This window comes from Orcinus orca, chromosome 10, assembly GCF_937001465.1.
Source record: "Orcinus orca chromosome 10, mOrcOrc1.1, whole genome shotgun sequence".
NCBI lineage: Eukaryota > Metazoa > Chordata > Mammalia > Artiodactyla > Delphinidae > Orcinus > Orcinus orca.
The window spans coordinates 19,652,728-19,664,485 of NC_064568.1; positions in this window are offsets into that span (position 1 = coordinate 19,652,728).

Sequence of the window (11,758 nt, forward strand, 5' to 3'; positions counted from 1 at the left end):
CTTATTTGGACTCCGATTCACACAAACCAAGTACAAGGAGACGTTTGAGATGAGAAGGAAAATTTGAACATGGGCTGGGTATTAGATGATGTTAAGGAATCACTGTTAATTTTGTCAGAGGTGATAAGGACCTTGCAGTTCTGTTAAAAATAAGTTAGGCATGCCGATTGCTAGCGACGATGTTTTTCCAGACACGAGATTCCACTGTGTTACATCAGATGTTCAAGATTAACTACGTTTTTAAACTGGGACGACATGAGTCCACTCACACGCCCTTGGCAGTAACATTTAACAATGGGTTATCTTGCAGTCATGAACTGCAAAGTGGGTGATGATGTTCCAACACGGAGATGACAGGCAGATTTCAATGCTCATAGCATAAAGCACCTTGATAGAGGCAAAGGCAGTCTTTCAACACGTGAACTGAATTAGCAATAACTAGAAGTCACATTCAGATGGCGCATGATGAAGACGGAAGGAGAGGCAAAATGTTGAGGGCACACGATGAAGTCGCTATAGCCAAACCACGTTAATGGGCCCTGAGAGTCCCCGAGATGTGCTTGAGAGCATCTCGCTGACCTGGGATTCCATCAAGACTTTCGAGCTGGGAAAATGGCACCTTTTGCATATGGGTCTTTCGGACAGTAAAACACGACAAAAGGAATGCAACCAACCAGCGAATCAGTCAATATTTAATGATCTTCAGTTGAATAACTCTCCATTTAGTTCTATGAAGATAGTGGTAATGCTATTTTTTTTTTAAAAAAGGTACTCTTCTTTTGTTGGATCTGTGCCTATATAGCTTTAAAAGTATGAATAACGTCATTTTCATTCTCAATAGGGTTAAAACTACGATCAGAACCCTCTTCAGCCAACGCCGTGACTTGGTCTCAAACATCTGACCTCAATCCAAGCCATTGGTAGGAAGGCATCAAGAGAGGAATAGAAACTTATGCAGAGGGTGAACCTGATAACCTTGGGCTTTGGGGCTACAACTTCAGTATATCAACACATGTATTCAAAGGCAAGAAAAAGTGAGGAATCACATGGACTACCTAGCGTTAATCACTCAGTACAATAGCGCATCCGGTTTTACCACTTAACTGAAAGCTTTTCACAATGATTTAAGTTGCAGTGTTATGTCAAAGAGACAAAACAATAGCATGCCTGTTCTTCAGTCTGTCTTCGATCCTTCTCGATGCTTCCTAACCAAGTGAGTTCTATCCACCACCTGTCTAAAGTACGGAATAAAAGCAAGAGTAGCGGAGGGCTGAAGAAGAGAACTCAATTCTCATCTTGACTTGGCCAAACACCCACCTCAATTCTGTTGACTGCATTTATTAAGACATGGTAGAGAATTATAGCAAGAAGGAGACATAGCTTCAAAGTGGATTTCAACCTCATTTTCTGTCCTGGCTCGGTCAGTGCATATGGAAACCCCCCATTAACGATGGAGGTGCTCACTTCCGTAGTGGAATGGGGAGGGGCTCGTGCTCTGGGGTAAGATTTGCTGTGTACAAACACTTGCTACCCCACCCAGGGGAAAATTATCCTTCTCTCTCCCCACTGCAGTCAGGCTGGGTCGTATGACCTTCTGTGACCAGTGACATGTGACTGGAGATGATGAGGCACTTCTGGTTAGAAGCTTAAGAGCACAAGTGGAGTTTGCCATGTTGTCCTTTTTATCCCTCATGAGGTGAGCGATGTTCTGGATAGAGACCCATCCTTTAGCTTGGGTCCCAGAGTGAAGAAGCTGTGGAGCAGAGCTGCAGCCGACATGTGATGGACAGGTAATCTCAGTGGACAGTACACCTGTGATGTAAGCCACCACAACTGCGGGGTGGTTGTTGCTTTGTTTTACTCCAGCACAACTTATCCTATCCTATCTTGATATACACACCCAGGGGGCAGATCAGATTTGAGGTGGCGTGGAGAAAGAAGTAGACACCACTCGAAAACACGTCTCAGATGATTCTCAAGAGCCCTACTGCTTATATCAAGGTAAAGACCATTTCATCAAGGAGATGCTTTTTTCCCCCAACTGTTAGCGTGAACATCGTGGTCTCAAACTCGTATCAAGCTCTGACAATTGGTTCAGCTGCTTATTTGCCTTCTAAACTAGAAAGCTATCTTCCCATATATCGAGAACGTAATTATTTACGATACGTAAACCTGGTTCTTGTGGTTTTATTCCAACGTATGCCCTCTTTTACTTTTTCTCATCTTCTGATGCAGTTGAACTGCCTCTTCAAGCTTAAGGTCATTATTGGGCTTTATGATCTTATAACCAGCTTGAACTGCTTAGCTATGAAAACAACACAATGTGGGCGAAGAGCATCTTCTGAGTTCCTGTTAAGTTATGGGCCCTTGTATTCGATGCTGTAGAGTTATGGGCCCTTGTACTCGATGCTGTAACATATTACAGTTTCTCTCACTTAACAAAAGAGGACATTTAGACTCAGAAGTGTGAAGTACTTGGCCTAAAGTCTACCACCTGAGAAGTGGAAGGGAAGGGACAGAGCAACAGGCCAACTCTACTATCCTTTACCCTCAAACACCCTCCACCAAGTAATTTAGCTCCCTTTACACACTGTTCTTTCCAATTTATCTAATCGAAAGGACTCCTTTCTAGGTGTGGGTTCCTCCTTCATTTCCTTTACGTTCTTTATTTTCAGAGCACTTCAAACTTGGCTCGGGATGGAGCAGAACATGCTAGTTTATGCTGTAGTAACAAAAACTCCTCCACAGATCCGTGGCTTAACAGAACACGACTTTCAATGCCAATCATGCTGCATGACCAGCGTGGTGCTGCGGGCTCTTGGCTCCTCTAGGCACCCTGGGAATCGGGCTGAAGCATCCTGGGCCCATGATTCCATGATGACCCACTGGGGAGAAAAGAAACCTAGTGCGTCACGCACAGGTTTTTAAAGCCTCCTTAGAGACGACACATATCATTTGCATGTACATTTCATTGGTTAAAGCAAGACATCTGCCCATGCCTAACTTCAAAAGCAGTGAGAAAACACAGTCTGGTCATGTACTTAGGAGGAGGGGAGAACTGGAATATTCACTAACGTTTAAAAAAGTTTGAGGCATAGTCCATACCCAGTGGTGTTTTGTCCTGGTACCAACACAACACCTTTTACTAAAACATACACAGCAGCACCTGTGGGCACCAAGACGTCCTTGATGCTCCTGGGCTGGAATCCGTCAGACAGTGGAGACTATCCAACTTACTCTGGACTGTATTTTTCAGCACAGCCTAACTTTTTCAGATCTTTTCAATTAGAGTCTCAAAGCAGGAACTCATTCCTACCCAAGCTAAATGGTAGCATTTGATGGCCAAGAGGGAGATTCCTGTCTTGGACTGATCAATGGGGTCCTTACTTCAAGAACTTGTTCTACGCTGTGGTCTTAAAACACTGCCTGTTTGTAAACAGGTTCATAGTTTGGCCCAGGCAGGTAAATGAAGGAAACAGGCACATGTTATAAATTATCTCATTAAAAATTAAAGCCAGATAAAATTGTATACATTTCACTAAATTACCTTTCTAGGCTTTGCAAATATTCTGAGGGCGGCTAATCTCTCCATTTTAATTAGATTGCACATCCTTTTCAAAGACTACTGTCCTGATGTTTTAATATAAAAAGACCGTTCCTATTTAAGGCAGAAATCTGCAGAGCTGAGAATTAACATTTACTGTTAACCTTTTCTTAAGGGGAATGATTCAACTTCAAGTGAAGACCCTTCCTATTTGAACCCCATTTCTGATTTTTAAAATAGAGTAGTAGCAAATGATACCCTGCATGTCTGAGATGCAACCGATCTAAAATTACAACGCCCGGGAATTCCCTGGCAGTCCAGTGGTTAGGACTTGGTGCTTCCACTGCAGGGGGCACGGGTTCGATCCCTGCTTGGGGAACAAAGATCCTGCAAGCCGCCCGGCACAGCCAGAAAAATAAATAAATAAAAAATAAAATAAAATGACAACTCCCACCCTCTTCCTATGGCCCTTCCTTAGTTCATTTTCCCCCTTAACCTTTATCATTACTCAATACGCTTTATATTTTGCTTATCTTTGTCTCCCTCCCCCATTAACTCAGGGATTTTTGTCTGGCTCATTGCCTTATCTTCAGTGCCAAGTAATGTGCCTGGTCTGTAGTAGTAGATGCTCACGAAATTTGAGCTGTACAGATGAGTGAATAAACGAAATTCCAAACTGTCACAATTAAGGAGCACCTGCGACTTGAGCATCAACTCTTCAAGGACAGACTCTTGGTCAGTCTTTTCCTCCAACTCTGTCTCTGGCACCTAGAATACTGCTTGGGCTCAAGCAGGATCTCTATAAATATTAGTGAACCAAGGCACTACTGTGATCTGAGGAATGAGACGCTGCGCAGGTTCATTCGGATGGCAGGCAGGGAGAAAGTTAGCCTGACACGAACACGTATCTCGAGGGACACACGGCAAATTCTGCTCACTGTGCAACAGCCACACTGAGTGGTTTCTCTGCCTTGTTGGCAATGCTCTTCCCTGTATCTGTGATCGCACTCGTGTCCAGGCAAGGTGGGCCCACTCTCCAGCCACCCTCATTTGGTTGGCTATTTTTTCTGCAGGGCTCAGCCTAGACATCACTTTCCATCACCCAAGTAAATTCACACAAAAATATGTGCTGAAAGTATTAATTCAGTCTTTAGCTTCAGGCCCCAAATCCCTGAATTATCCCTAACACCTGTCTCTCATCCCTACATTAGATCCACTGGCAAGGCTTGTCAAATCACTTCAAAAATATACCGAGAACCTGACCTCATCTTCTGCATGTCATGGCCACCTTGCTAGCTTGCTTGCCAGGGCTACTGCAAGGACTCCCGAACTGGGCTTCTCGATTCAGCCACTGTGTGCTCATCAGAGTGATTCTGTCAAAAGATAAATTGGATTTCTGTCCTTCTACTCAACACCGACCAGTAGCTTCCCAACTGGGAGTAAACACCCATGCTCTTACAGGGAACCGCAGACCTTGCCTGCATGGTATGTGCTCACCTCTTCCATTAGTTCATCTCCTTCTTTCCTCTGGCTACTCAGCCCAAGCCACACAAGCTTCCTTGTAGTTTCTCAAGCCCACCAAGCACAATCCCACATGGAGGGTCTCTGACCGGCTATTCCCACTCCCCAGAATGTTTCCCTCCCAGATTCTCCCATGATTTGCTCTCTCAGTTCCTTCTGGTCTGAGCTCAGAAGTGACTCATCAGAGCAACCTTCCCTGGTTATTCTCTTTAAAACAGCAGCCGTGTACTCATCTCTCAATGCCAACTCCCCTGCTGATCTCTACTTACTTGTTCATCATTTGTTGTCTTTTCTCCCCTCTAGAATGTTAGCTCCAGGTGACCCAAATACTCCCGATGCTTTGTGTTTTAGAATACAAATTCAGTAAGTATTGTTGAACTGAATTGTTGGATCAGAATTAATGAATGGAGGAATACTTTTTTTTCCTGAAGCTTTGTCCTGCCTGTACAAATACTACTATCTGGTAGACGGGTTCTCTTAGAAAGAATCCAAACCTTCTCAAGAGTAGTAAAGCCCGTGGCGAAACAACATGGCAGGGAGATTTTAAACCAATTCTTTATAGGGTATTACGAGAGGAGACATAGTTGAACCTGTGTTCAATATGTAAGAATCTTCCACACCATTTAGAGGTGGTTAAAATGACAGCATCATTTAGAAACTATTCCAAAGTAAAGCACTTCTTAGAAAAGCAGACGGTTGAGATGCTTCCTTAGGAAGTATGGGGACAGCCTATCATGGTGTTCAAATGCATGGCTTTCTGGAGGTGGGTGGTTATAATTTCAGCCGTGATGTTTCCTAGCTGTGTGGCCATGCAGTAGACACTGCTTTTACAAGTCCAGGTTTCCTCACCTTTCAAATAACAATCAAAATGGTTCCTGATGGGTGGGAATAAATGAGACAAACCTACATGCTGAGCACAGTGGCTAAGCACAAAGTGAGAACTAAATGTGAGCTGCTGTTATTTTTCCTACTGTTGTTGCTTAGGGCACTTCTGTTGTCCAACCAGCCACACTTCTGTTTTATGTTCAATATGGAGGAGCAGAAGGCTTTCTTTGGGACTCAAAAAATGTCTTAATTTAGGCTTCAATCCCAAGGCAAACTTGGACCACTTGAATAGCTCCCTGGCTGGGTCTAGACATGCAGGCATTTGTGTGGGTGGGCAAACGGAGGTCAAGGTCAACCTAGCCTAGTGCCTGGCACATGGTTGTAGGTACGCTCTAAGTAACTACTCAGAGGAAGAGCCAAGGTCAAGGTCAATTCACCAGGGAAAAATGGAGCCTTCTCCTTAACGGTCAGAGTCAGAGAGATTGCAGCATGAAGTTACAGCCAGAAACCTCAACATCGAAGCTTCTGCATACGCTTCATAAGAAATATAACATGGAGGAGAGACATTTTTACCAATCTGTGCCTGAATATACAAACGTAAGTAGGTGGTTTATATTCTTGTAGAAAGTCCGCATTGTTCACGTATGCCTTTCTAGCTTGACCACACAGAGATTTGCATTGCATCACCATAAGCAGCAAACTGAGAGTGAGGGCCGAGAAGTTTTAAAAATTCCTGGAGCACGTAACTCTCAGGCGATGCCATTTTAAAGTGGATGCCAATTAAATCTCCCCTCAGATATGAAATTGTCATAATGACTGATAAGATCATGTCTCGTATTGGTCCTACCTTTAGCAAAGATCTTCTAGTTAATTTCTACTTTTTCACTTCCTAAATTCTCATTTATGTGGGGCCTTGTTAACGCCTACTTTCAAATGGTCTATTTTTTGCATTGAAATTTGTTTTCAGATAATAGATTCACTGTGATCCTGAGAAATATTAGAGATCCCTTGTACACTTAGCTTAGTCTTCCCAATGGTAAAATGTTGCAGAATTTTAGTATATACTTATTCACTACAGTACAGTATCACAAACAGGATACTGATATTGTCATGATCCCATATGTTATTCAGATTTCCTCAGTTGTATCTGTACTCACGTATATATGTACGGGCTATTAAGTTCTAAATATTATCCCCTGTGTAGGTTTCTGTATCCACCACCACACACAAGATACTGAATAGTTTCAACACCACAAGGATCTCACCTGTTGCCCTTTTATAGCCATCCCAACTTCCCTCCCATCCTGCTACCTAATCCAGACAAACTGTCCTCCACTTCTAAAATTTTGTGATTTCACAAATGCTATGTACATGTAATCATGTAGCATGAAATCTGTGGGATGGACTTTTTTCTCTCAGTATAATTCCCTGGAGGTCCATCCTTGTTGTTGCATGTATCAACTATTTATGTGTCCCTTTTAATGGCTGAAGAGTACTGCACTGTATGTATGTACCTCAGCGCTGGTTTATACATTCATCTGTCAAAGGAGATCTGAGCTGATCTCAGTTTACACCTATTACAACAGAGCTGCTATGAACATTTTTGTACAGGCTTTTGTGTGAACATAAATTTCATTTTGGGGGGATAATGCCCAGCAGTGCAACTGCTGGGTTGTGTGATGGTTGCATGTTTAGTGTATTTAGGAACTGAACAAATGTTTTCCGGAGTGGCTGTACCATTTTCCATTCTCATCAACAATCCAATGTAGTGTAAGTGACCCAGTTTTTCCACATACTCACCAGCATTTAGTTTTGTCACTCTTTTTTCTTTTAGCCATTCTGGTATCTGTGACTTCTAGCATCTGTGGGCTGTGATGCCCTGTAATCGTTCTGTTTGCATTTCCTTAATCTCGTTTGTCATGTTGAACATCTTTTCATTTGCTTATTTGCCTTTGTGTATCTTCTTCAGTAAAATATCTGTTTATATCTTTTGTCCATTTTCAAATTTTGCTGTTTGTTTTACTGTGGACTTTTGAGAGTTTATGACATATACTAGATTACAATCTTTTGCTGAATACCTGGTTTGCAATTATTTTCTCCTGGTCTGTAGCTTGTCTTTCATTCTCTTCACATGAGCTTTCAAGGAACAGAAGTTTTAAATTTTGATGAAGCGTCATGTATTCGTTTTTCTCTTTACGGATTATGCTTTTGGTGTCAAGACCCTGAAGATTTTCTCCTATGTCTTTTTCTCAAAGTTTTATATTAAGTATAGGAGCCATTTTGAGTTGATTTCTGTATAAGATGTGAGATTTAAGTCCACTTTTTTTTTTTTTTGATCTGAAAATGTCCCATTGCTCCAGCAACAAGGCCATCCTTATTCTACTGAATTGGTTTTGCACCTTTGTCACAAGTCATTTGGGCATATTTGTGTGAGCCGATTTTTGTTCCATTGCTCTATGAGCCGACCCTTCCACCGATACCATGATTTCTCCATGACTGGGCTATATAGTAAGACTTCATATCAGGCAAGTAATTCCTTTCATTACACTCTCTGTCAGGATTTAGTTATTTTAGGATATGTGCTTGTCCATTTACATTTTTCAATAAGCTGGTCAATGTCTATGCATATCCCAGGAGGTTTTTCATAGGAATTGCACTCAACCTACAGATCAGCTGGGAAAGAACTGCATCATTGCTATGTTGAGTCTCCCAATTCATGAACATGGTATATGTCTCCACTTATTTAGGTCTTCCTTGATTTCATTCATCAGCATTTTGATTTTCAAGCATACAAATCCTATAGACGCTTTGTTGAGTGCATACCTAACTATTTAATTTTCTGTGGAACACTGTATATGTTATTGTGTTTTAACTTCAGTTTTGGCATGTTTGTTATTATATAGAAATGTGATTGACTTTTTGTGTGTGTTGATCTTGTATGCTGCAAACTTGAACTCATTTAATAAATGAGATCTTTTTCAGACTATGCCTCTGGACACCGTATAGCTGAAATGTACAATGCTCTGGCAAAAGCCTGAGGTCCTTGGGGTTACTTAGTTTTGAAGTGGACCCAAGGCCATTGTCTGCTTATTGATTCTTTTAGACCTTCGGCAAACAGCTGGGAGATGCTGCCACAGAAGAGGTTCTTTATCTGTTTTTAAAAAATCTGTGATATCTGTTTTAACTAGCCTACTTTTCATGTAGAACAGATCAAGCCTAACAATGGAGAAATGATCTGAGGACAGCATTTCATAGGGAACCTGATTTTAATTCTGAAATGACTTGTCAAGAAATCCTTGGTTTACTAGCTCACAGAAAATTAAGTGGTTTGGGGGTTTAGAATCCAAATTTAAGCTGTAAACGATCTCAGAAATTATAGAACGTGTGGAAGCCACCTTCAAGAAAATGTGTGGCCAACATGATGCGTTCCAGCAACCAGCCTCAAATACTGCAAGACGAAAGCTGACCCTGTGTATCTTTCTTTCTTAAACTCTTTTCCCTCTGAAGAGTTTTCTTTAAGAAATTAAACAGGACCAAATCCTCAACTTTCTTTTTTTTTTTTCCAGGTCCCTAATTTTGAGTCAGAACCACATCTTTGTTTAAGGGTTTATGTAGATAAACCTCAATTTTGTCAATCTCAATTTTGTCCAAGAAGTAGGATCAACTTCTAATTTTCAATGTTAAATCCCAAGCTCTCCTTTCTCCTGCAATATTCTCAGGATGACTGCGCCAGGTTACGTCCCACACTGGGCCACACGTTCCCAGTAAACCGAGTAACTGTCCTGCACTTGCTTCCTGTTATGGCATCAAATGCTGGAGAGAACAGAGGGGAGTCCCAGACTGTCACTGTCATTGTCTCTGTCCCTTTCTACCTACTTCTGTGAGGCATCTGGAGTCCTCCTGGGATAGCCAGGGGCTTCTGTGGTCAGCCTTTGACTCGAGCAAAATTAATCCACATGGTCACATTTCCATAACCATTTGAAGGAGATCTGAAGGCTACTCCACGCAGTAAGATCTAACACCGCAAGTGCAGATGAAACCGGCACCTTTGTCACTAATTGGTAAAGAATACGCTGAAGCCAGAGAAAAAAATTCAGATGCCTCGGGAGGGACAGACAGGAAATGTACATCAACAAAACAGGCCTGCGTGGGACAGGGGAGAAGAGTGGGGACTGAGGGGAGCTTACAATGTGACCTCACCCAAAGTCACCAAATTTAAAAACAAATTTTCAGGTGCTGAATAAGACTAGGAAAAAAACCCCACCTGCCACCTAAATTTGATTCCAAGACCACTAGCATAAAACCTCTGGGCGATGGTTCAAACTACACAGGGGAAAAAGATAACTTAAGATTCCAGATATTGCTTGTCTGCAGGTCTGCACAGATAATCAAATCTCAGACTAGAAAACTGGTGACTAGCTACTAGTTAGCCTCCAGAAAGATGGCTTAATGGTTCCCCTTACTTTGGATGGTACCTGAGCTTCTGATACTACATTCGATGCTGAATTCAAAGGATTGCCTTTTAATTCAAGCAAACAGACATTTATTAAAATTACTTTTCTGAGAAACATATTTATGTTCATTACAAACAAGAACACTTTTAACATTAAAAAGTTTGAACTTTAAAAAATATGTAAAATGTTTAAGCAATGTAAACAGGAATTTTCATCTCATTTTCCATATGGTTATGTAAGTACCTTAAATATCAACACAGATCACAGACAGGCCCATTTACATTCATAGGAATTCTCTAAATAAGAAAAAAATTCAAAATTGTTTCCAAAATTAAAATGTTATTTTTTGGCAGCTGAAGTAATACTTGTCATCAGAAAGACTGAAGGATAATACGTACTATATATAAGTAAGATGTCCACATAATTGAAGCTAGTTTTTTCCCTACGAAGCAACTTTAAAATGTTCATAATCTAACAATTCCAGTAGGCACTTTCCTACAGGTTTCTGACTTTTTCTATTTGAAGATAGGGAACATGAAATTAGATTTTCTTGATGACTCATGTTCACGTTAGAAACATACATAATTGTTCAGCATTTCTTGTAAATTTTTCTTTTCTTCGTCCTCAGTGACACTTGTTTATAGAAATTTATGCTTTTTTTTTTTTTTTTTGCGGTACGCGGGCCTCTCACTGTTGTGGCCTCTCCCGTTGCGGAGCACAGGCTCCGGACGCGCAGGCTCAGCGGCCATGGCTCACGGGCCCAGCCGCTCCGCGGCATGTGGGATCTTCCCCGACCGGGGCACGAACCCGCGTCCCCTGCATCGGCAGGCGGACTCTCAACCACTGCGCCACCCGGGAAGCCCTTATGCATTTATTTTATCTTCCCTGAATATCTCCACCAATTCTAATCTTGCTCATCAATTGCAACAGGCCAATAACCTAGACTGTTAGAAATACTTGTTAAGTGAAAGTAATTATTGAATGAGATTTTAAAAACTGATGATTCAGTTGAGGGAAGGGAGCTGTGACAGTTTTGTGGTGATTATTTTAGGCAGTCAGAGTTAACTTTACATCTTTGATTTATGTTTATATTTTGTTGTTGTTGTTGTTTTGTTTATCAGTTTCTTGGTTAGGGATTAGTCCTAGGTTGCCCAAAGAGTAATTTTTAGAACGACAGCTTTTAAAAGGAAAATGGTATCATTTGGTTTTTGATTAAAGAAACCAACTTTTGTATGTTAAGACTGAAAGGAAAGTCTACCTTCGTTTTTAGTCTCAAATATATTTTTAAAATATAAATATGGTAAAAGGTTTTAGTTCTTTTCTAACCAAAACACAAACGTAAACTCATTTTGAATAAAAATGCTCCATACAGAACTGAAAAAGATGTGTATTAGTATCAGTTGCTAGGACTGAT